The 25,468-nt window shown below is 42.7% G+C and overlaps 1 pseudogene; it reads left to right on the top strand.

Annotated features, from left to right (window-relative positions):
• The first annotated feature begins 10,152 nt into the window (after window positions 1-10,152).
• Window positions 10,153-10,751, top strand: LOC121472177 (annotated as a pseudogene).
• Window positions 10,752-25,468: the final 14,717 nt, after the last annotated feature.

The raw sequence follows: 25,468 nt of genomic DNA, 5'->3' as shown, positions 1-25,468 counted from the left end.
TTTATTTATGATAGTCATACAGAGAGAAAGAGAGAGAGGCAGAGACACAGGCAGAGGGAGAAGCAGGCTCCATGCACCGGGAGCCTGATGTGGGATTCGATCCCGGGTCTCCAGGATCGCGCCCTGGGCCAAAGGCAGGCGCCAAACCGCTGCGCCACCCAGGGATCCCCCCACGGTCCATTTCTAAGAGGTGTCTCTTCTTCCTCCTTCTGGTGGGCCTGGCTTCATTTGAAATATCAGGAGAGGAATTAGTTGTGAAGACAACAAAAAAGCACTTTCATTCTTGCCCTTCCCCATTAAGTGGTGACTCATTCTCCAAGTGTGGTATATAGTTGCTTCCTCTGAAAGTCTAGTGTCACGTGCAGATTGGTCCCTTAGGTAGCAGATCCAGTATCTTGGACAATCTGTATGAATAGTATAATTATAACATTCTTTGTGTCACACCAAAAGGTGCAGTAACATTATTCACACAAGGTCTGACCGTAGTGTTAGCTATGATTGGAAGAATAAGACTAATTCTGGTTTAAAATATTTTGTGGTGAATCTGAACCTTTTTTTAAATTATTATTATTAAGGGAAAGAGATGAAAAATGGGTTGAGTTTGAAAAGAAAATGAACAAAGTTGTCACCTATGAAACCCTTTGGAAGGGACATTTTCTAAAGTCATAACTAACTCAAATACCTAGACCTGGCTAGATTCAGATATTAACTCCCTCCCCACCCCTTATCATCCGTGACCTTAATTCTTTCTTCCATTTCCCCCCCTGTAAAGTGGAATAATAATAGCATGCAACCTCAGAGTTGAAAGAAATGAGAAAACACTGGACACTTTAGCCATTAGCAGTAACTAAGGGCACTTAATAAAGGAGATTTCATTTTATGTTTATGGTGCTGTGTTTAATGAGCACATAGTAAGGGCTCCTTAGTTATTGTAGATGAAAGCACCAATGTGTTTTTTGGAAGTACGGTACTGTGTTTCGTAACTTCCACAATGGTTATTTTAGTCTCACCTTGGATATGAAGTGCTAGGGCACTCAGGCCAGGGAAGAGGAAGTACAAAGATGCAAAAGGAAAAATAAGATTAAAAATGATAAATAGGTACAGAGCAATCCTCAGCCTTAAGGGAATCTCAGAAGTGGGCAGGAGCTGAATAGCTTTGTGAATTAACCCTTCTCTTCACCCTGTTGCTAAGCCTGTAGGCTACACTTACCTAGAGATCAAGGAAAGTGCTAGGCCTTCAACTCTCCAATGGCTGTCCTCCCAAGTCCAAACTTGTGAGCGTGCGCTTCTCACCGATGTTGGCCTCAGATTGCCCACGGCCAAAAAAGCACTTGCAGTAAATGCAGCAGATGAAATCGCCTTCACTATGGCCTTTAGTGCTCGTGGTTGAATGGCAGGCCGCCCTTCTGTGGGGCAAGAGCATCCTAACCCTTTCGGACACAGTCCCTGTTACCTACCACCCATTCGGTCCCAACTGATGTCCATTAGGCGAGTGTCCCACTCATGCATGACTCCTCCCAAGAAGGTTTTAAGGAACCATTTGCTGCCTTGTGCCCTACGTGACACAGTGACAAGGCCTCAGCCCCAGCTTCGTGTGGGTGTCATTGAGCCCAAGGTCACTGTCATCTCTAGTAGCCCCCGAACACCTGGCTCTAAGGAGCCCCTCGGGCTGGAGGGGATGATGCTGTGACGAGGTGGGATCAGGCCCTGAGCTGAAGGCAGCCGCTGAGCCACTCAGGCGCCCCTGCCCATGGTTTTCTTAGGCAATTCCATCACTTTAACAAATGACATCCCCACTCCCCGCCTCCCAATCCCACCCTTTTATCAGCTGTCACCATCCAGCTTAGGAAGCTTCCTGTCCGAAGCCAGATTTCCGAGGTGAAGTTGTTTAAGACTTTGATTCACTTACAAGAAAAATAGTTGAGGAAAGATGAAAGAATCTTCTGAAAATGGCATTCTTTCAGTTTCCTTTATGGTCTTTCCCCCTGCAAATTTGCCCTATGTCAGCTTATAAATACCAGGCTAAATCCTTGGTTGCCTGAAAAAGCTTTCATCCACTTGGTGATCTTGAAAGGCCATACTGAGACCCTATTCCCTGAGGGCTCTCAACATTGTTCTTCACTCCAGCTGGCCACTCTTCGGGAACAGAAAATAGGGAAAGAGGGTAAAATTGCTCTACCTAAATTAGGCAAACAAGGTCTTGTGGTAGCTCTTTTTTTTTTTTTTCTTTTCTCAATCGTTTGCATAATTGCAGTACTCCTCTGATTCACTTTGCCAGTAGAGACTTGGCTGCTAGCCCTGTAAATTGCTTTCATATAAATCTGGAAGTCAAGAGGTAAAGCATGTTGCTCCAATTAGCCCAGAACTCAGCCTAATTCACTGTTGGCCCCAAAGAGGACCTTGTAAAGACAAATAAAATGTGTGCCTATCACTTTAGTGTCCGATTCCAGAAGAAAAATTTGGTTTCCTGTCCTCCCAGTTGATACAGAAACGAAGCCTTAACATTCTCACTCAAGGTCATGGCTGTGCTGTCCTCTTGTGGGAGTTGCAAAATAGACTGGAGTGGGGGCAGGTGGTGAAAGACGAGGGAACAAAGCTTCGTTACTGTTACCTAGTCGGTCCCTGCCCACCCACTGGGGGTCAAGAGAGTACAGGGAAGCAAACCTCGCCTCCAGCAGGGAAAGGCCAGAGGTGGGGGAGAGAGGTCCACCATAACAGAGTGGCGTCTGGATTGGCTCAGGGACACACACTGTGCTGTCTGTCAGTGGTTGCTCAATTTGTTTACACGGTAACTCATTTTTGCTGCTGTTCTTTGTTCTTTCCTGAAGATAAACTACCCAGCAGAGCAAATCTTTGTTCCTCATGAGCTCATCTGCCCTTGCAGTCGGCGCCACACCTGTAATTATAATTATGGCCTACTGCTTGGGATGCTGTAATCCTTTCTCGTGAAACCAATTGTGAGTTCACCAACAGAGTCACCGAGCAAAGAGAGAATGCCTGGCTTGATCGAATCAGCTTCATTAGTCCCTTCCATGGGTTATTCTGGCTGCCTTTAGCCGTCTATTAAGATTCAGGTGATTAACATTTTTCAGTAGGACGGGGGCATCCTTGCATTTTTAACAAAACTGTGATATTAATCAATGTAAGTGGGCCACTCTGGACAGACATAATGAGACAAGACTTTCTGGGAAAAACAAAACAAAACAAAGCAGCTGATATTGAGAAATAAAAGAATTAGTGATATTGCACCTCAGGTATTAAGTCGATGAAAGAAAGAGAATTCACATAGAATGGTGTCAGCTAATCAGTATGTAGGCGGCTGCAAACATATCTTCCTTAGCAGATGGGTAGATATTTCAACTCTGACAAACTCAATGTGCAGCCAAACTATTTCTGCAGGATGAACAGTCCACCATTAAGTAGGAGCGGCCTGGTGGTTTTACTAATTCATTGTCTTTTAGATGAAAAAATGTAACACAGAACTTTTTTCGTTTCAATTATACTGAGGCTTAGGGACATGCAGGCCTTGTTCTAAAGTAACAGAGTTCCTTTTTAAAATTTTTTTTTTAATTTTTTCTTCTGAAGAGGCATTGTTTCTCTATGGTATAGTGTTTTTTTTTCTCCAGATACTTGATAAGAAAAGGAATTTGTGATTATGAGTGTGTGTGCAGTTTGCAGTTGTAACCTTTTCTGCTCCGAGCTTTAAAATAGGAGGGGTGGGTTTTTTTAAACCATGTAATGCAGATAAGACCTTTTTTCTTCCACAAGGTTTCATTTCTAAAATCCGAGCCCAAATATTACAGCCTTCAATTGGTCTATTGTATTTCAGACAGACAAAGGCTTTAGTCAACTGCAGTGGCATTTCAGCTTTTTAATCCTGTTGCAAATTACTGGATGTACCATGGGACTTTTCTCTGGTGTATCAAATAGAATTCAACTTGAGAAAATAGAAAGAACAAAATGGAAACAAATAAGGACAATGATGATGAATTTGATTTATCAGTGGGCCCATAGGCATCCCAGGAAAAATGCTTTTGAATACAAATGCGTGTGTTTCGCAAAATCTCCACTCATGAAAGAAAAAAACTTCTTTTCAGGAAGGAAGAACCTCAGAATTTTACAATTAGCAAGGACTATTGCCGCAAACAGCGGTTCCCAAAGTGTGGTCTTTGGACGAGCAGCATCAATGTCACTTGGGAACTTGCTAGAAATGCACAGTCTCAAGTCATACTCAAGACCTCCTTGTTCAGAAACCCTGGGCCCGAGGCCCCACAGTCTGTATTTTAACAGGCCCTTGAGGAGATTCGATTGCCCACAGGCTTAGATCAGTGCAGAAGCCTCCTATCCAACCTGCTCGAGGGTTTGCTGCCCTAACTGTTCTCCACACTGTCTCCAGAATGTTCTTTCAAAGTTCCCGTGTGACTTTGTCAGCCCTCTGCTGGTTCCCCCGGCTGCTGGGTCAAGATGTTCAGGGTTCTTCACCCCCCTCAGCTCCCTGGCTAGCTCTGCAGTTCATCTCCCCCCACTTCCTTGAGCCACTCCAGCGTCCCCCTCCCCAGCCAGCCCACACGCACACACAGGCCATCATTTACGACTTGCACACCCGCAAAGCTCCAGCCATTCTGAGCTCTCTGAGCTCTGCACATACCCTTCTCATTCCCAGGCTCTGTACGCTGTTCCTCCCAAAAAACCCTTCCACCTTCTTTCCCACCCGCTCCTTCCCACCTCTCTTTATCTCGATGACTTGTGCTCAGTCTGCCAGGACCCCTGTTGGTTCTCACTCATCTCCCCTAGTGTGCTTTGCTGGAACATTCCCACCCACCCATGCCTGGGCTAGATTTCTTGCCTAGTATTGCCAAAAAACACTCTCTAGGCTTCCATTGCTGCACTTGCCACCCAGAATTACAGCCTTATGATCACTCGTCTTCCCCCCCTGACTAACCTGTATGCTCCTGGACGGCAATGGCTGTCTCTTAAGGTCTTGATATCCCAACATCCAGCACAGGGTTTGGCTCATAATAAGCCTTTGATAAATTCGTGTTGCTGGAGTGAATGAATGAGAGCCTTGCTACCGCAGATGAATGGGACTGGGTCCAGAGAGGAAAAGTGGCTTGACCAATCTGCTTCGTGGGGATTAACGGCCCGATCCACTCTTGCTCAATCCACTGTTCTGACCATTAAGTCATCCCGTTTGCAGACCGAAGGGAAACGTCCAGATGTGAAAAGTCCAACTTTAACATAGTGGTACTTCCCCCGCCCCCCGCGCCCCCCCCCCCCCAGCTTGATTGAAGTTTAACTGAAAAAGAAAATGTAAAATATTCAAGAGTATATTGTGGTGATTGGATACACACACACGTTGTGACAGGACCCCCCCCCCCATCCCAGGTACAGATCTTTCACCTCAGCATCTATCTTTCTGCGTGTGTCAGAGCATTTAAGTTCTCAGCGAATTTCAATTACACAATCGTGTGCTACCGACGGTAGTCACTGTGTTTTACCTTAGATTCTCAGAACGTATCCATCTTAGAGCTGGAAGTTTCTACTCTTGTACCAAGCTCCCCTTTCTTTCCCCACCCCCCTGCCCTTCCTCCCCTCTGCCCCCTGGCAGCCAGTTTCTACCCCCCCTTGCCATGAGTTTGATTTCTTAGAAATTCCACAAATTAGTGACGGCAGCCCTGGTCTGTGCGTGGTTGGCTTACGTCACTCAGCATACTGCCCTCACCGTGGCCCTGCGACGTTGGTCGTCTGTTAAGGCCGAACACCGGGACACGTAAAAATCCCCTCTCTCTTGTTCCTCTGCAAAGATTAAACACGCTGTTTCGATCGTAGATTCAAAGCACCCACAGGATCTTTTTCCAGGGTGGTGAGCGCTATGCCTAGGCTTGGGTGTGAGGGACCACGGCAGATTTTTGCCAAATGGGATTCAAACCCTTCCCGCCTGGTGAATCATGGGCAGCTCATAATCGAATGAGCTCAGCAGTAAGCGCGGCTGGAGCTCAGTGGGGGCACCGTGCCCGGCCGGGCTGCACGGAGCCAGGGAGGAGGAGGACAGCCCTACAGTGAAGAATGGGGTTTTCAATGGTCCTCGGATGATGACATTAGAGACGTTATTAAAAGGAGGGGTTCAGTAAACTGGGCCTGTAAGTAAGGCCTCTCGATCGGCCCTTTTAGACCGAGGCCCTTGTGAGGGGCGACACTGCTTCTTTGATTCTCCAGGCACTTCCAGGAGACCCTGCATACTCTGCTTGAGAAGGGTCAGGAAATTCACTGGTTTCATTAAGAGGTTAATGCGTCAGCAAACATGGTCACCAAGTAATTAAGGAGAACCCCAAACCCTTCCTAACAATGAACAGATGGCCACTTTGATTATAAAATTGTCAAACATTCGTTAACTATACACCTTGATGCTGTACTAGGGCCTCGACAGAAATCAATCAAGTGCTTACTCTTTACTGCGTCTGCATTTCAATATACAGAAATCTGGTTCCAGAACTTACCAGCTGGGAAATGTTACCGCACTTCCCTGAGCCTCAGTTTCCCGGTCTGTAGGACGGAGGTCGGTCAATATCTGTGTCTTACGTAGGGTCTGAAGCCGGGACGAGGTCACCTCTATGAGGAGGGGAACACAGAACCCGGCTCATTGGGCTCAGCAACTGTGAGCTATTAAAGTCCAGGCCCAGGATATTTTGTGGGAGAAGTTGATGGTTCCCACTCCATTGTATGGCCCTCAGGCAGTTAAAAATGTGTCTACCACCCACACACCCACACATATCCTCACCTGTCTGTTAAAACTACAGTGGGGGGCGCCTGGGGGGCTCCGTCGGTAAGCATCTGCTTTGGGCTCAGGTCATGATCCCTGGGTCCCGGGATCGAGTCCTGCATCAGGCTCCCTGTGTGGAGCCTGCGTCTCCCTCTGCTGTGTCTCTGCCTCTCTCTGTGTCTCTCATGAATAAGTGAGTAAATAAATAAAATATTTTTAAAAATTAAAAAAAAACCCTCCTGTGGAAGCTCAGAGCAAGAGGTTGTCATAACGGAGGCTGTGGTTCTTCATCTCATTGCAGGAAGTTCTGGGACACATCTGGGTGACAAATACGTCTGAACACACCCGAGATGAGGCAAAATCAGTACTAAGCAAAAATACTCAGCTTGTGAGAAAAACGGGACTGAAAAGATTGGTGTTTTTTTTTGTCTCTTTTCACCCATAGCCGTTAGGGATGCAACGCGGTCCCTACCTGCCCACCTGTCCCCCCCTGCCCCCCTGCCCACCTGCTCCCATGCCCACGTGACCCCCCAGGCCCCCATCCACCGCCCCTACCCCCTGCCCCCCCGACCCCCTGCCCCCCTTCCCCGGGTTGCCATCCTGCACTCTCTGGGCAGCCCCCTGCTCCCCATGCCCCCCTGCCCACCTGTCCACCTGCCACCCGCCTGCCCCCGGGGTTGCCATCTGCACCCGCCCCTGCCCCTGGCCCGTTGCCATACCCTGCACTATCCACCTGCCTCCCTGCCCCCCCTGCCCCCCTGCCCCTGTCCACCTGCCCACCATCCCCTGCCCCCTGCCCGCACCTCGCCCCCCCCTGCCCCACTGCCCCTATCCCTGCCCCCTGCCCCGCCCCCCCTGCCTCTGCCCCCTGCCCTGCCCCTGCTGGAGTTGCCGTCCTGCACTATCTCGGCCGGCCCCTGCCCCCTGCCCACCTGCCCCCATGCCCAGTGACCCTCCAGGCCACCATCCACCCCCCTACCTCCCAGCCCCCCGCCCCCTGCCCACCCGTCCACCTGCCCCCCCTGCCCCCTGCCCCCCTGCCCGGGGTTGCCATCCTGCACTCTCTCAGCCGCCCCCTGCCCTCCTGCCCACCTGCCCCCCGCCCCCCTGCCTGGGGTTGCCGTCCTGCACTGTCTCGGCCGGCCCACTGCCGCTCTTGCCGGACCCGAGTCCCCCCCCCTCCAGCTTTTCCCTTCCCTCTCCCTCCCTCGTGCCCTCAGCACCCCTTCTCCGGGCGAGATCTGTGGTACTTTTGAAGCAAGCTCGGCCCGGCGCATCCTGTCTGTCTGCGCTGGATGATGGGGTGACCTGGGGCTGCGGAGGAGGGGGGTGTTGGTCCTCGGGGTCTTGGGGTCTCGGTGGCCTAGGGGCGCCTGGGGGACTGCCTGGGACAAGACTGTGACCTTCAGGGTGAGGTTGTTGAAGTCTCTGACATAGTGAGGGACGGCAGTGGGTTGGAAGAGACCTGCCCACCCTACCCTGGACTTGGGGAATTCATGAGTCTCCCCTGGTTCCTGGGGGGGCGGGGGTAGTGACACTGAGAGGGGCAGAGATGGCCCCTGGGGCAGCAGCTCCCTGCGGGCTCCTAAGACCCTTGAGGACAGACCGGCTGTGCTCTGAGCCAAAGGTCGCGGCAAGTGGCCCTTCCCTGACCAAGCTCCCCGCTTGTCTCGGGGTCAAATCATAAAGTTGATCATCAACTTTAAAATCACATACACAGGCTTTTGTAGAAGCTTAGAGAAAAACACTAGTCAGTGTTTAGGAAGTCAAGGTGACGGCCTGATTCTTGCTTCTATGTCCTTCCCTCTTCCCCATGACACCAGACAAAAATGTTCCTGGATACTCAGGAAAGGTGAATTAGGAATCTAACAGATTACAAACATTAGTTGCTATTTTAAATTTTATATATATTTATATATTTTTATATATATTATATATGTTATATTTATTATATTTATTTATTGGTATTTGCATTTATTAATTGTGATTGCCCCCTTTAAATGATTAAATTTGACTTTTTTTAAAAAAAAGGTTTTATTTATTTATTCATGAGAGAGGCAGAGACACAGGCAGAGGGAGAAGCAGGCTCCATGCGGGGAGCCCGATGCGGGACTCAATCCCAGGACCCCAGGATCACACCCTGGGCCGAAGGCAGGCGCTAAACCACTGAGCCACCCTGGCGTCCCTTGACAGGTATTTTTTAACCACAAAAATCTTATTTGAGTTTCTGGCTTTCCCTCCCCCAGAGTGAATTGATTATAGCTTTTTGGATTTTTTTGTTGTTGCAGGGAGGTTGATTTGATAGTGGAAAACAAAAAGACTACCAGAAGGGGCCCCTGGGTGGCTCAGCAGTTGAGCATCTGCCTTTGGCTCAGGGCATGATCCTGGGGTCCGAGGATCAAGTCCCACATCATTCTCCTTGCAGGGAACCTGCTTCTCCCTCTGCCTGTGTCTCTGCCTCCCTCTCTCTCTGTCTCTCATGAATAAGTAAATAAAATCTCCAAACAAACAAAGACTACCAGGAATATTTAAGGCTCCTTTACAAACCCTGCATAACATGGACATGCTAAGGCTCTTTAAGCTCTACTGGATTATTTAAGGGACTATGTTTATTTGAAAGAAGGAAAATTATGAGTTACAGAGATAGGAGTCCCAGACTTAGACGTGTTGTTTTCCTTATATGTATTTAATCGAGACTATTCTAAAACCCACTTGTAAAAGGTTAAAATAAAACAAAATGTGACAAGAAAAACAGAATCTATAGCTTTTGTCCAAGAAAAAAAAAATTAAAAAAAGACTGATCTCCCTCTCCGGAAAAAGCGACCCCTTCAAACGACACATGAGCCACACTGTGCTCCACAGATTAGGCCTGTATCTAGAAAGGAGGCAGAGCAAGATAAAGAGCTCTGATGGCAACATCTCATTTTTGCCTCCACACGTTTTCCTGCCTGGGAAGCCTGTACAAAAGTATCCGTCCACCCAGAGATACGTTAAGGTCTCAGAGAATTCCAGCAACCCACTTTACAGACATCAAATGAACTCTGCATTTGAATTCCGTCCTGGCGTACGGCTCACCTCCGTCGCTGGCTTGCAGGTTAGGTCACGACCTTTGAGTCAAATAGAGAGATGGGAAAAGACCGTTATCTTAAACGTAGCTGTGACTTTGGTAACCAACAGTTTGATTAGAGCCTAAATTCTAAATTAGAACATTTGTTTTCCAAACGCCGGGGGCAGCGGCATCTAAAAGCTTCCTCGGAAAAATGATGAGTTTCATTGTTCCCACAAGACTCACCATCCAGCATACTAAGGCGCTTAATAGGATTTCTCCTTAGGGGCATCTTCTTCCTGACTGGTCTTCGGTGGTTAGTCTCTTCTGTGCTGCCCATAGCAGGATGTCTTCAGGAAATGCCAGAATTGGGCATCCTGCTCCCAACCTCAAAGCCACGGCTGTTCTGCCGGGTGGCCAGTTCAAAGACCTCAGCCTATCTGATTACAAAGGAAAATACGTCGTATCCTTCTTTTATCTTCTTGACTTCACCTTTGTGTGCCCCACGGAGATCATTGCTTTCAGTGAAGGGCAGAAGAATTTAAGAAACTCAACTGTCAAGTGATCGGTGCTTCTGTGGGTTCTCATTTCTGTCACCTGGCTTGGATCAACACACCCAAGGAACAAGGAGGACTGGGACCCATGAACATTCCCTTGGTATCAGACCCCAGGCGTACCGTTGCTCAGGACTATGGAGTCTTAGAGGCTGATGAAGGCGTCTGGTTCAGGGGCCTCCTTATCATTGATGATAAAGGTATCCTTCGGCTGATCACCGAAAATGACCCTCCTGTTGGTCGCTCTGTGGATGAGACTCTGCGACTGGTTCAGGCCTTCCAGTTCACTGACAAGCATGGGGAAGTGTGCCCAGCTGGCTGCAAGCCTGGCAGTGATCCCATGAAGCCTGATGTCCAGAAGAGCAAAGAATATTTCTCTAAGCAGAAGTGAGCGCCTCGCCATTTCAGGGCCGGGCTGTAGTGGGCATCCATGAAAACAGAATCTTTTTTTGTACAATTGTCATGCTTAAAACAAGGCTTTAGACTCTGCAGATGTGGTATGGGACAAGACAACCCTTTCCTGCAGGGGGTGGGGAGGCCAGCCTTGCTTCCTCTGGAGAGAATGGCCTGAGCTGTGCTATGGGGCAGGCCAACTGATGTGTACAGTAGCAGGGCATCACTTTTGATCTTTTGTTGTTTCTATTAAACCTGAACTGAGAAAAAAAAAAAAAAAAGGATTTCACCTTAGGGACACCTGGGTGGCTCAGTCCCTTAAGTGTCTGACTCTTGTCATGATCTCAGGGTCATGAGATTAAGCCCTGTGTCGGGCTTAGGATACTCTCTCCCTCTCCCTCTGCCCACCCTCCACCTCCCACTCGCAATGCTCTCTTTGTTGCTTAAAAAAAAAAAAAAAAAAAAGATTCTATCTTAAAGTTAGTGGGACATAGAAGCCATTTCAGCAACAATAGAAAAAAAAAAAAAAAAGCCAAAGCAATAGCATTATGCCTGAGGGATTGTGCTCTCTGCAGATTCTTCTCCCCAAATCACCGTAGCGTCCATTTCAGCTGCCTTCTACATCTCCTCCCCAGCAACTCCATCCTCGCCTGCTTCCTGTCCCGGGTGTCCCGTCTGGGGTGCCCCATTTCTTTCTCCTTCAAGACTGTTCTCAGGGTCAGTGCTGCCCCAAGGAGAAATGGACCAAGTGTCTAAGCAGTGAACGAACTCAGTCTTACCTGTTCTGTTTCTGGTTTCTTCTTCTCTGGTTCCCAAAACGCCAAGTGATGCCCATGAATTACACATAAAGATAAAGCCAAACCAAACCAAAGTCGGCACATTGATATGCTGATTATTAATGAGTTTGGTGTGAGAGGGCTAGGCCTGAGGCCTTCTTTTTTCTATCAACATGCTCTAGGGGGAACCTCCAGTAGGAACCTTTTGGTGATTATATCTTAACCCAAACAAATGTCTCAAAAGCTGGAAACTCTAGGCTCTCTTCAGCAGGTGATAAAGGAGATATGTCAGAGCAGCTGGGTCTTGATCAGCTTCCACATGTAAACCTTCAGGTAACTCCTTATACACCCATAATCCGTTCCCTTGTCTGGTATTTTGCAAAACTGTGGGGGAACGCCTCTCCACAAAGATTTGGTAAAGACACAACGAGACTGATTTGTCAAAGTTGACACTCACAGGTGCCTCTGACGTCTTAAAGGATTACGATCCCTGGTCAATTTTGGAAGTTAGCCTCGTCGGTAAGTTCTATGTTCAGCTTATCTTTGCAGAGCTGTACAAGAAACATTTGTTTCTTGCATTTCACTGCATCAAAGCAACCACCAAGACTCTCAGGGCTGTTTCATTCCTATCATTTCAGTAGGTGTATCTGAAACTCAGTGGCCTGCCAAGATTGAGGACAATTAGTTCTCAGATATTTCTATCTGATGTAACACACCATTGAAGAGAACGTATTCCAGCATTTATTTTTGTTTTGGTGTCAATTCCTTCTCAACCCCAACCCCCAAAGAAGAGTAGGGCCTAGTGTTTAATAGTAGTCCTGAACTTAAGGACATAATATTTGAGGTTCTTTACATGCTATGAAAAGCATAGCATGCTTTGGGTCTTTGGGAATTCTCCGCCCAAGTACTGTACAAACTTTCTGAACAAGACGGACCTTGACCCTGTGTGGTTTTCCACAATGCTTCCATTGATGACTTAAGATGCCAACCACCAAAGTGAATGTGGTGGTGATGTCATTGCTGATACAGTTCCACCAAATCACACACTTTAGTGAAGCAAGAAAAATCAGAGTTGCAACATCCTGATGAAATAAAGCATTGCAGCAGTAATAAGGAGACCCAAGAAGGCATATAGATGCCAGCTTCTGGTCAGGAAGAAACAGAAAAATGATACAAACTACCCTAGTTGCCTGGCAGGACAAGCCAAAAAATGGCTGCCTCTTTTGGGGTAAGGAGTATAGTTTCTGCACTCCTTATAAGGCAGAAAGGCTAAAAATGAAGCTCCAAAGCCTACCGTGTAACTTGCCAGGAAAAAGAAAGCTATTATATCATAGTCATCCTATAATGCACACGATTTAAATTTGGGACAGTCTGGATTTATCAGCAATAGGGTGTGTAAGACAACATATATAACCCATGACAGTTTCCCTAATTAAGGAACAGGCCTTCCATCCTATACATCTGCCTCAAATAGGTTTCAGAGAGTCAAAGAGGTAGGGATATTTCCAGAAGCACACGTTTCTGAATACAAGACTTTCTTCTTATTTTAACCCTTAGATCTCTGAGCATAGTCCCCACTCCCCACCCTCCTCGTCTATGGTAACGTAATCAGAAGTTGGCAGAAAATACTGAAAGCTGCAAAGAATGACAACTGCAGAGGGGCCGGTGAGACCAGCACAGAAAGAAGGTAACTCCCAAGAGCGCGAAGCACCTAGGACCCCAGGCTTTAGGACACGTCTTCTTAACTTGGCAATGGGCAGTCATCACGGAGGTACCCAGGGTGTATAAAAAGTCTGAAGACTTAAAATTCATCTATCCAAAAAATGTCAGTTGGATGTCCATAGCACCATGATAAAGAATACACAGTCTTTGGGGATCCCTGGGTGGCGCAGCGGTTTAGCGCCTGCCTTTGGCCCAGGGCGCGATCCTGGAGACCCGGGATCGAATCCCACGTCGGGCTCCCGGTGCATGGAGCCTGCTTCTCCCTCTGCCTGTGTCTCTGCCTCTCTCTCTCTCTCTCTCTCTGTGACTATCATGAATAATAAAAAAAATAAAAAAATAAAGAATACACAGTCTTTGCCCTCAAGTTGCTAATTCGTAGCTGGGGAGGTAGAGGCCTAGATGGGCATTTACAGCATAGACTGGAACAATGACTAAAACGGGATCTCAGGAGGAGAGAAAGGGCTCCTCCCTCAGGAATGGCTTCCTGAGTAGGATGGGGCTGAAACCAGAGCTGGACTATGTGTTTAAGTTAGGTGGAGGAGGAAGAGGGCAGGACATTCCAGGCAGAGGTGGAGTAATCTGTAGAAAGGCATAGAAGCAGAAGCGACTTAGCACTTTTGGGGGAAATGAAAGCAGTTCAGAAGAGCAGGAGTAGAAGGGGCATCAGGAGAGTTCGAGAGAGGTAAGACTGGAGATGTAGGCAGGGATCGTCTATGAAATCTTCTCCCATCTTCTTTTGCATCCATAAAGGTTTGTTTGGCCTTGAAAGAACTAAATGTCTCAAACATCAAACTTTTTGTTAGGTATGTGAGTAGTTTACTTCTATTTAATGTAAAAATGAAAGCAACAAAGTTGTAGAACTGGTCATGAATTTCCATAAAGATCTCACCACTTCTCTATAATTGACTTATCTTTTCAATAGTTCACCACCTAAAACCCCCAAACAATAACCAAAAATGGCAGAGTTTTAATCATCTGATCCTCTGAGCAGGTATGATTGAGGTTGAATCAGGAAGGCTCCTTGCTCAGGAATACACCACATCCTTATGAGCTTCCCATTCTTATAGATCCTGAAATCGTCACTAGAGAGCTATTCTTTTCATTCTTCTAAGAGGGATTAAAATACTGTGCCAGGTAAAACCTTTGAAAAACATTGGCAATATGTAGCAGTGCTGCTGATATATATATATATATACATATATACCTTACCACGTGGTTATTCCACTCCTAGGTGTGTACTTACAGAAATGAGTATATGTGTTCACTAAAGGGAATGCACGTAAAAACTCATAGGAACACTTATAAGCAACAGCTGGAAACTGGAAACTACTTAAATGCTTCTCAACAGTAAAATGGAGATATAAAATGTGGTATCTTCATATAAAGAAATTGTATAGTTAGGAGGAACGAACTACAATTGCAAGCTACAATTTGGATGAATCTTACATTTTTGAGGAAAAAAAGGTCAGATTATAAAGAGTACATACAATATGATTTCATTTTTGTGACTTTCAAAACCAGCAAATCTAATGCATGACATTAGAAATGAGGATATTGGAATCCTTTCACAATACGTACATGAAATCAGGGTATCGGTTACTCTTAGGGTGAGTAGTGTTTGGGAGAAGATACAGGATGGGGGTGCTTCTAAGGTGTTTAGTAAATGACTTGTTTCTTGATCTGGGTGTTGATTAAACAGATATGTTCACTTTGTAAAAATTAGTTGAGCTGTATACTTATGATTTTGCACTTTCCATCTGTAATATAGAAAAAAGTAAAAAATGCTTGTTTTGTACTTATATACTAGCAAGAGTTAGAAAATGCTTTCTTTTAAGAAAATCATTTACACTTTACATCATATACAAAAATTAACACAAAATGGTTCAAAGATCTAACCATTAGAACTAAAAAAAAAAAAAAAAACTCTTAGAAGAAAACCTTTATGGCTTTGGGTTAATTATGTACCCAAGAGAACTGAGAGCAAGGACTGAGATTTATGAACCAATGTTCATAGCAGCATTACTTACAATAGCCAAACGTTGGAAATAACCCAAATGCCCATCAACAGATGAATGGATCAAATAAAATGTACTACATATATACAAGGGAATATTATTAGGAACAGATGAAGCTCGGTGCCAGAGACACTCACAGACAGAAGACTCAGGGTGAACATTAAGATTTATTATAAAGCCATAGACATTGAGACAATGTAGTATTCATGCAAGAATGAACAAAGAGGCCAACAGCTAATGGCCTATCATTGATATAATGGGTATCAACAGAGCTCATTCCCTCACCTCATCTCCTTTAGGTTTCTGTTTAAACGCCACCTTAGTAAGGGGGGACTCTTAACACAAAATAGCAATGTCTTCTCTCCCCACCCCACCACTCTTCTGATTTCCTTTTCTTTTTCAGTAGAGATTTACCCATCATGACTTAGAACCTTTTGACATACTATACAGTTTGCTCTAGTATCTCTTTATCATCTGTCTCCCCACTATAATATGAACTACACAAAGGCAGGGATTTCTTATTGCTGTTCACTGCTGTGTCCCCAGAGTATCGAACACTACCTGTTATATGATAAACAGTCGATATATACTTTTTAATATAAATAGATGCAAGAGTGTATAATACCCAGAAACCAACTGAGACATATAAGGACAGCTGATGGATGTATGACCAAATTGGCAATAATACAGGTGAGTGGGGAAAGGATTCAATAAAGACATTTTATTTCCTTTATCCAGCTTCTCTAATTCCAAAATTTCCCTTTCATTGAAAGAGCTAGTCCTACAAATTAGATTTCTTTCAGTTTCTCATCCCATATGTTTTCCCGATAATATCAAAAAAATACAAAGTTGTAGAACAAAGTGTACCGATTAGTTAGAGATCTCCATAGGGATTTAAAAATGGATGCATTCCTTCCATCATACTTAAAAATCAATTCCAAATGGATTGAGGACTTAGAAGCAAAAGTGAAAACTTTAGAATTAAAAAAAATAGAATTTATTTTAAAATTTCAGTTATGGAAAAATTTCCTAAAGATGACAGAAGAAAGACAAATTATAAAGCATCTGACTGAAAATTTTGACTATTTTAAGTTAATAGCATCTATTTGTAATGTTTTCCATTTAAACCAGGAAAAATACATGTCACAAACTGGCAGAAAATATTTATAAACACATAACCCACAGAGGAATAGAATTTAGAGTGTTTAAAGAAAATCTACAATCAATAGAAAAATATGAATAATGCAGTAGGAAAGTGGGCAAAAAATAGGTAACTTTGTTAGAAATCAAAGACATGCAAATTAAAACCACAAGGAAATGCCATTTTTTTTTCACTCTTTGGCCAAATTTTTTGAAAGTTGGAAAATATCATTTTGGAGCAGCAGAGTTCTTACCCATTGCTTCTGGGTGGGTAATTGCTACTACTTTGGAAAAAATACCTTCTGGCCCAGCAATTTCATTCTTAGGTGTATAACCTAGAAAAACCATTGCACATGTGCAGCTGGAAACATGTATAAGAATGCTCTACAGAAGTCTTGTCCACAACAAAATGCTGAAAGCAACTTAAATATGCACTAATCACAGAGTGGAAAATGAATTTCACTGGAGTTTCCATTGTAATGGAAAATTATACCACGACGCAAAGGCAAGACTCACACTTCATGCGTCAGCATGGGTGAACCTAGAAACAGAATGCTGGGTGAAGGAAGCAAATCACAGAAGAGAACACGTGAATCTATTTGTCTAAAGTTCAAATTCAGGCAAAGTGAAATAATTTCTCTAGAAATGTGGCAAAATGAGCAAGAAAAGCAAAGAACTGTCAAAAAAAAAAAAGAGTGAATAAACAACAATATAATTGTTATTACCCCTGGAGGAGGGAAGCAGTATAGCTATGAAGACAACGGTGGACCTTCATTTGGTTTGGGGATTTTTAAAAAAATTCTTAAATTCTCTTTCCTTGGCAAAGTTTCTGTCTATAAAATGCCAAATAAAACAAAACATGTTTTAATTTCTGACATTTTTAAGGCTTTTGTGAGATACCTCACTCCATGTGGAGTGCTCCAAACTCTTCAAAATTAAACTTTCCAGACATGGAAGGTGATGTTCTTCCTTCCGCATAGAAGGACTCAACGAACTCCTGGTCTTTGTGTGTGTAGAGTTTAAAATGACTTCTCTTTCCTTCAAAATGGTAATAGCTGCTTGTAAAGGAAATTGATGTGATCATGTCTGGCTGGCAGGAAATTAAGCAGATAAGTGATCAGACCATTACACAAGCTTTCATGGACAGGCCGCTGGATACCTGTTGGTGTTCGTGATCCTCCATTTTGCTGCACAGATTCTGGATTTTGTCTTTCTACCATTTCGTGTCATCTTCACATACTGTTTTAATTGGTTTTGGATATTTAAGTTATTTTAAATAATTATTAAAAACACCTTAACAAGCAGGGAAAGAAATGTGGGACCTGCACACTTTTATTGGCCATAAGGCGCTAAATAACTAGAGCAAAGAATTTTCCAATAACTGCAGCAACAACCAAGGCACTTTTTAGAAATTTTATTGGGCATAATAAATCTGTAACTACAGGACAAATTTTTAGCCATTAGTTCTTATAGAAGGATGTATTGTCTCCCTTTCTATATTTGAGAAGGAAAAAATTTCAGTCCATAAAAGCATTAGAGTCATCATTGAAGTTCCATAAAACCCGGGCAGCACAATTTTCATATCTTCAAGTCATATAAAATTTCACTGGATATTTGTATTGAGATTGAGACATTAAGGCAAACATAAATCACTATTACATTCTATTATGTTACCTCTCAGATACAAAAAAAAAAAAAAATCTCAGGACACACTTCTTATATATAGTTTGTGGATTATAATTACTCCCGGTATACAAAAGGGGATGTTTAAGAGGTCTTTGGGAAGCTGTACAGTGGGATGAACTCCAAAAAGCTTGTATTCAATTTCTTTTTTGCTACCGTCTAGCTGTGAGATCTTTGATAAGTAATTTTATTTCTGAGTCTATTTTTTCTTGTCTAGATTCTCTCTTATGGTTGCTTCCATTCTAACATGCTATGCTAAGTTCTGTATTTTGTCTTTATCTTAACAAAAAGATGAGTTATTTAGGGAGATAACACAAGTATTTGGGGGAGGAATTGTAGTACTGTGAATCGTTAGTGTCCATCCTGCCAATCCTAACTTCCTAGGATGCCTAACATCTAGCATTTTTTCTAGAGTTAGGCACTCCACAGCTATTCTAAATAAATAAGTGAATGAATGAATGAATGAATGAATGAATGAATGGCTTAAGTCAGTAAAGCTATCAAAGCTTGCCATTTAAAAATTTGTGACTTTTCCTTCATTAAAATACTGTAGCAAATTCTATGTATGAGTTTTAAACTGTCTGATTTTCCTAATCACAGAGTGATTTTTTTGTTTGTTTGTTTTAATTTCTTACCTACCCTAACCCTCTTAGCCTACTTATGGGCTAACATTGTAAAGAACTGGAGTTTAGAAACTGAACAGAGAGCAAGTATTTACTTTTCACATTAGCATTTTATTGGCCAATTGACATGCCTTCAACCCACTCACTTAACAATCTCTGGCATGTTAATTCTCCATCTTGGGTCTCTACCTCTTTGAAAAATAGAAATAGCAACAACATTGATGGGTTTTGAGGAAGAGGTTGCTAACACCTCCAGTGAGCCTGGGGAAGGCTAATTTCTAATATTAATCAGTGAGAGATATTTACTTGGTTGCTTCCTTTGGGGAAAACTTCTGGAAATGAAATAGTAACCATTAAGAAGTATTTTTTTTTTCCTTCATGTTACCAAAGTTTGTTTGTTTAGGGTAGTTGTTGTTTGCTGTGGTTTTTTGGTTTTCTTTTTTTCCTTCTCTAATTTTTGTTGTTGTTGTTGTGGAAGATTATCATCCTTCAAGATACCCTTGTGGGGTATCTTCTGGATAGTATACTCTTCAACGTCAAGATTTTGTTCATGATTCATCAAAGGAAAAAATGAGGAGGTGAGTAAACTTAAAGTCCAGAGGCAGGTTCTTTTTGGAAACATATTTAACACTGAACCTTTCTTTTTTTCTTTTTCTTTTGTCAGTAGACACAAAATATTTCTTAATAGTTACTGCAAAATTTTAGATTAGACACTTTTTAAAGGCATCACTACAAAGCTAGGAAAATATCATATCAAAAAATGATGTAGGGGGATCCCTGGGTGGCGCAGCGGTTTAGCTCCTGCCTTTGGCCCAGGGCACGATCCTGGAGACCCGGGATCGAATCCCACATCGGGCTCCTGGTGTATGGAGCCTGCTTCTCCCTCTCCCTGTGTCTCTGCCTCTCTCTCTCTGTGTGTGTGACTATCATAAATAAATAAAAATTAAAAAAAAATCTTAAAAAAAATGATGTAGGAAAAAAAAAAAAAATGATGTAGGTATTACAAATATCCTATCTAGTTTTAATAAAAATGAGTCATAAACCCTTCCCTACAGGTTTTACTGACCATGGTAATTAATCTTAACATCTGCTAAGGTCACTTGCCTTGTGAAATAATAAATTATCAAATAGCAGGGCCATAAAAGAGTGATGATTGCCTGTACGCGATGCACCATATGGCCCAATTCAGTACCAATATAGGGAACGCCATGTGCTTGGTAAACAATAGGTATAATATGACCTGTGTTAACAAGAGTGGGTTTCTATCAAGCAGTGGAAATACAAAGTCATATAATGATAAATTTTGGCCTCACAAAGATGAAGCTAATATCATTAGCCATTTATTGCAAAGGAACTTAAATCTTTTCAAATTAAACTCATGACGGATTTTAATCACTTGGTTAATGTTGGTAAATGATTATGCCCCCAGCCATTACGATAATGATCATTATTAGCAAGAGTCTGTTTTTACAATGTTTCTAATGTTTAAAATTAATCTAGAAGTCAAGAGCCATTAAATCATTTCACCTGCAGCTGAATTTAAAAGATGCACATATTCAAATCTGTAATTTAAAAACAAAGCTAAGGCAATGGAAAAATACACAAGAAAAGCTGCTAGCTACAGCGCCACCATGTGACCAACCTCAAAATTCCATGCAGAAGCCAAATGCACCGAGGAAAATAGTTTTGTGCAGAAAAGAGACCACAGTAAGAACTTCAGCTGGATGCTGGTTATGGACCTACAGTGGGTGTCAAAACTCTAAGAAGTCAACTTCAATCTCTCTGAAATTATAAGCTTCAGGCTTCTGGGAGAACTCAGCAATCAGCAGTGAGTTGCCAGAGAGTCTGCAATTTGTAGAGTTTGAGTCCCAGGTAGAGATTAGCCCATTAAACAGGAGCTACATTTCCAAATGTAAGAGAAAAATGTGTACTTGAGTGATGTGAGAAAGTTGGCCATTACACACAACATGGGGGCATCTTTCAGTACAAGAATAAAGTGTGAACAAAAGGAAAAATTATAGTACAAAGCTTTTGAGTCATAACCATATCTCCTGCAATCTGAGAAGTCTGTTATCTTCTCTAGGTATCAGGTTTCACGTCTATAAAGTGTTGGAATGAGACTAGATGATTTCCCAGTCACTTACCAGGCAAGAAATCCTATGGCAAGAATCACTTCAAGGCATGTGGCTCAAGAAACATTATGCAAAAATATGCACATAAATTCTTGTACAGGATGAAATTCTTCTCTAATAGTCTAATAACATATAAATTGAAGCAAAAACACTAGGAGGTGTTAAAGGAGGAAAAACAGGAGAAAATAGAAGCAGTTTATGAATCAAGAAAAAAATTAACTCAGAAATTTCCACTGCCTTCAGAAATAATTCTTACCAGCAAGGTTTAAAACATTTATTTATTCATTTATTTGTCAAGTGTATCTTGATTTCCAGCAATGTGCCAGGCATGGTGCTAAGTTTCAGGGATAACAACAGAGCCCAGAAACTCTTCTCCCAGATAGGAAAGTATCATGGATACAAGGAACTCAAAACTAACTACACAAGACTAAAGGACATAATGGCTTGAAAAAGAATGAAAAATTAGATTAGTGTCTGAGGAATAAGTAGACTCTTTTTAGATTAGAGACTAAAGTATCTGATCCCACCCTTATGAGCTATCCCTGGAAATGTTGTTTTATTTCTTAGGCCAATGATTTTGAAAACCAACCAACCAACCAACCAACCACCCAACCAACCAAAATGACTAAGGGAATGACGAGTTTTAGTGACTAATGGAAGCCACTTGAGAGGAGCTAAATATAAACCATCTGACTATATAGACTGACTAAACCAAGTCTAAAAATAGAAAATTAATAAGGGGGATGGTATTGTTTTCCAGTGCACAAAGTGATAACCATGGGAGTGAACAATAAAAGGAGTTAGGAAGTGGAAAATTTAGACCGTATTGGGGGCGGGGGGGAGCTTCCTGTCAGAGAAGATCATTAGCTTAATACCATCACCCAGGGGGCATGTAGAAGTTCCACTTGTTGATCTGCGGGGAGCCCACCCTCTGGAGCTCTGGGGCTTGTCTCTCCTTAGGATCCCAGGAGAACAAAGGGTGGGCATGACTTCTCTCTGCAAACGCTAAAGTTAGGAGTAGAAAATCAGGAAGAGGGAGGGGCCAAGGAAAAGCAAGTGTGTTCTTAGGGTAATACGGACATGCATTAAAACCGCCCTTTTAAACCATTTTTCCCTTCACCTGTTGTTTCTCTTATTGGTTTGAATCAAAGGAGTAAGCAGGCCCATTAGTCTACTTCCCCGAGGAGAGAACTGGATCACCGTCCTTAATGCCACTAACTAGACATAATACAGGAAATGTTATTTAAAAGAAGTCAGCACTTGCCATGCATAACAATTCGAATTCCTGGTTGTCTTTCTCCTGTCCTGAAAATAAGGAAATCACGCAGGGAAAGTGACCCGGCCAAGGTGAGTTGGTTCAAGAGCATTCTGTCTGTCTGATTTCTTCGGACCCGCCTACACGCTCCCGTTCCAGGGAATCCGAATGTCTCCAGATCTTGTTGGCAGGTGCAAACTCTCAATCAGACCATACTTGCCTCTAATTTGATCATAAGCCAAAGAGGCACAGACATTAATTATCTTCTATTGCCTTCTTAAAAGGGCAGGAGACAAGGAAGCTCTGTTGTTTCAGCAACTGCCCTTGGGTTCTGTGACCAGGCACCTCTGCTTGGCTTCGGTTCCCTGCTTGGGGGATGGCGCCCAGTTGTGTTTCTCTCCTAACTTCTGCCTTGTGGTTTGGACCTTGGCTCTTAAGCTACTTGCGTGACTTCTGACTTTAACCATCTGCCATGTTCCTAGGCTGACAACTGGCTCACTGTTTCTGGTTTCCTGGCATTTTTTCCCCCTCCTCTAGACCTAGGCTATGACCCTGATGTTGATTCATAGAACTTCATCCTAATCTTTGCTTTGATTTATGGGGTAATTTAGAAAAATGCTTCAGGATTAATCTGCTCAGTCTTCTGGGACAGAAACTCTTTCTAGTTTTCAGACCTGTGCTTAAGTACTTGTCCTGTAAAAACAAAGCCATTTTTCTTTTTTCTTTCCAAGTATAAAGGAGTCAGTACAATAACAGTGATATATCTCCTGAAGTAATAGAATATAGTTTAAATGATCATTTAAGCTATAAGCTATTAGTGATTATTAATCACTTTTATTAAGGTTTTTTTTTTAACTACTTATGTTTTTTTTTCCCACAAGGAATTGAGGCATGGGTTTTTTGGGGTTTATTTGTTTTAATAGGAGTGGTTGGAAATATAAGTTCTAGAATAATCATATAACTGATATATCCAATTGGTTTACTAGAGCATTATCCACCATAGCTTAGTATGTGTACTCTGTAATTTTCTTGCATAGGTAAATTATTGTTATTTCTTTTAAGTACAGCTGACATTCACATGTTTCCTCCCTCCATAATTTAGAAATTTTGATCAACAGGTAAATAGACGGTCTTTCTTGATGAGTTATAATTAAAGTACCAAACACTTACTTATGTCGGGAAATAGAGTGCCTTAAAATACACCGATGCATATGTCTCTCCCATGTACCGGACCCACGTGACTTCAGTAGCAGAAAGTACTTATGTTAGAAAACTGCAATTCTAAACTATGCTGGAATGATTTAAATTTTAAACCCCAACAGTTGCTAAAACTATGCTACAATTTGCAGAGATTCTCTGATTTATAGAAACATCAATGAATTCCACCCTTCTTCTTGGCTGTTTTCAGAGAGTAAGTGGACAGTAACCGCATTGGTTAACAAAGTCGCCTAGTTTCTCCTCGGTCATCTGCTTCGATTCTCAGAGTATTTGGCCGGGCTATGGAAGATAAAATGGCTTCACTACTCAAACTTGCTTTCCTGTCCCTAAGTGTCTGTTGGGGGCTTCCAGGTCGCATGAGTTTTAGAATTCTATCCAACCTAGCAAGTTTGCACCCAAGGTGTAGGCCGTAGATCAGAGGTCGAGCTAATCATTTGGAACTGCATAAAACCAGAAAGGAGACTTCTCTAAATCACCATACTATGCGTTTGTCGTTGTGGCTGTAGCTTTATTTATCTATTCTTAACTGCGTTAAGTACTAAACGATTACTGAGTTACTGATGTTTTAGAAGTCTAGGTATTTGGCAATGTAAGATTCCCCACATTATTCTTTTTCAAGGTCGTTATTTCTGTTCTTGGTCTTTTGCCTGTATGTATTTGATTTAAATTCCGTTTGTCAATTTCCACCAAAACTGGGATCCCGGGGTGGCTCAGGGGTTTAGAGCCGCCTTCAGCCTGGGGTGTGATCCCGGGGTCCTGGGATCGAGTCCCACATCAGGCTCCCTGCTTGGAGCCTGCTTCTCCCTCTGCCTGTGTCTCTGCCTCTCTCTCTCTCTCTCTCTCTCTCTCTCTCATGAATAAATAAAATAAAATCTTAAAAAAAAATTTCTACCAAAACAAAGATGTAATTTTTATTTTTATTCATGAAATGGATAGATCTATTCAAGTACATTTTGTATCATTACAATATGAAATCTTCCAGAGAGAAAAACTTCTCCATCTAAATCATCATGCTATGCTTTTTTATATACATAAAGCAATAAGGATGTTTTAATCTGTAAATATCAAACCTAAATCTGAATCCTAGAATTTTCAAGAGTTAGGGTGTAATTCTATCTGGGTTTCTTAATAATATCAGTTTAAATCACATATATTACCATTTTTATAGATTAAAAAAGGTCAAATGTTGGCAGCTTCAGAGGTGTGACTATATAAAATCAGAGCATAATAAAAAATTTCACTGAACACAGCCATGTCCTAGACATTTTATTTGACACATATTTTTATTATATTGGAGCTTCACAAAACCCTGCAGGGTAAGTAGTTTATTATTCCTATTTATAGAGGATAAAATGATGTAATTTAACAAAGTTGACATTGCCATTAGGTTGTGGTTTAAACCTATGTCCCTCTCATTGTGCAGTGCTTTTTTACTTAGATTATTTCAGAGTTGATCTTTCTACTTCTCCCAAACTAGCACATAAATTCTAAAATATTCCTAAACTTTAGTCAAGTCACCCCTAGTTAGACACATTAACATGTATCCTTCCACTGAACACTCACTACCTGTAGATACAACCCATTCTTCCAATATTGTATAATTTTATTATAAAGGTTTTATTTCTGTTGAATCCAAATCTGCCTCCCTGTGATTTCTACTTCCTGTTTCTGCACGCTGAAACAACTCAGAACAAGTCTAATTGCACATGCGTATAGTAGCCTTTGAAATATATTAAGGTAACTGTTTTATCATGCTTCAACATATCTAATTTTTTTTAAAGATTTTATTTATTTAATCGACAGAAAGAGAGTAAGTGCATAAATAGGCAGAGTGGCAGGCAGAGGGAGGGGGAGAAGCAGGCTTTTCACTGAGCAGGAAGTCTGATGAGGGGCTCCATCGCAGGACCCTGAGATCATGACCTGAGCTGAAAGCAGGTGTTTGACCCCCCTGAGCCATCTAGGCACCACCGACATCCCTAATTCTTTTTAATTTATTTTTTAAAAGATTTTTATTTATTTATTTATTCATGAGAGACACAGAGAGGGAGAGAGAGAGGCAGAGACACAGGCAGAGGGAGAAGCAGGCTCCATGCAGGGAGCCTGACATGGGACTCGATCCCGGATCTCCAGAATCAGGCCCTGGGCTGAAGG

This window comes from Vulpes lagopus, chromosome 11 (genome assembly GCF_018345385.1).
Source record: "Vulpes lagopus strain Blue_001 chromosome 11, ASM1834538v1, whole genome shotgun sequence".
NCBI lineage: Eukaryota > Metazoa > Chordata > Mammalia > Carnivora > Canidae > Vulpes > Vulpes lagopus.
The sequence above is the reverse complement of the archived record's forward strand: the minus strand, read 5'-3'. Positions and strand labels throughout refer to the sequence as shown.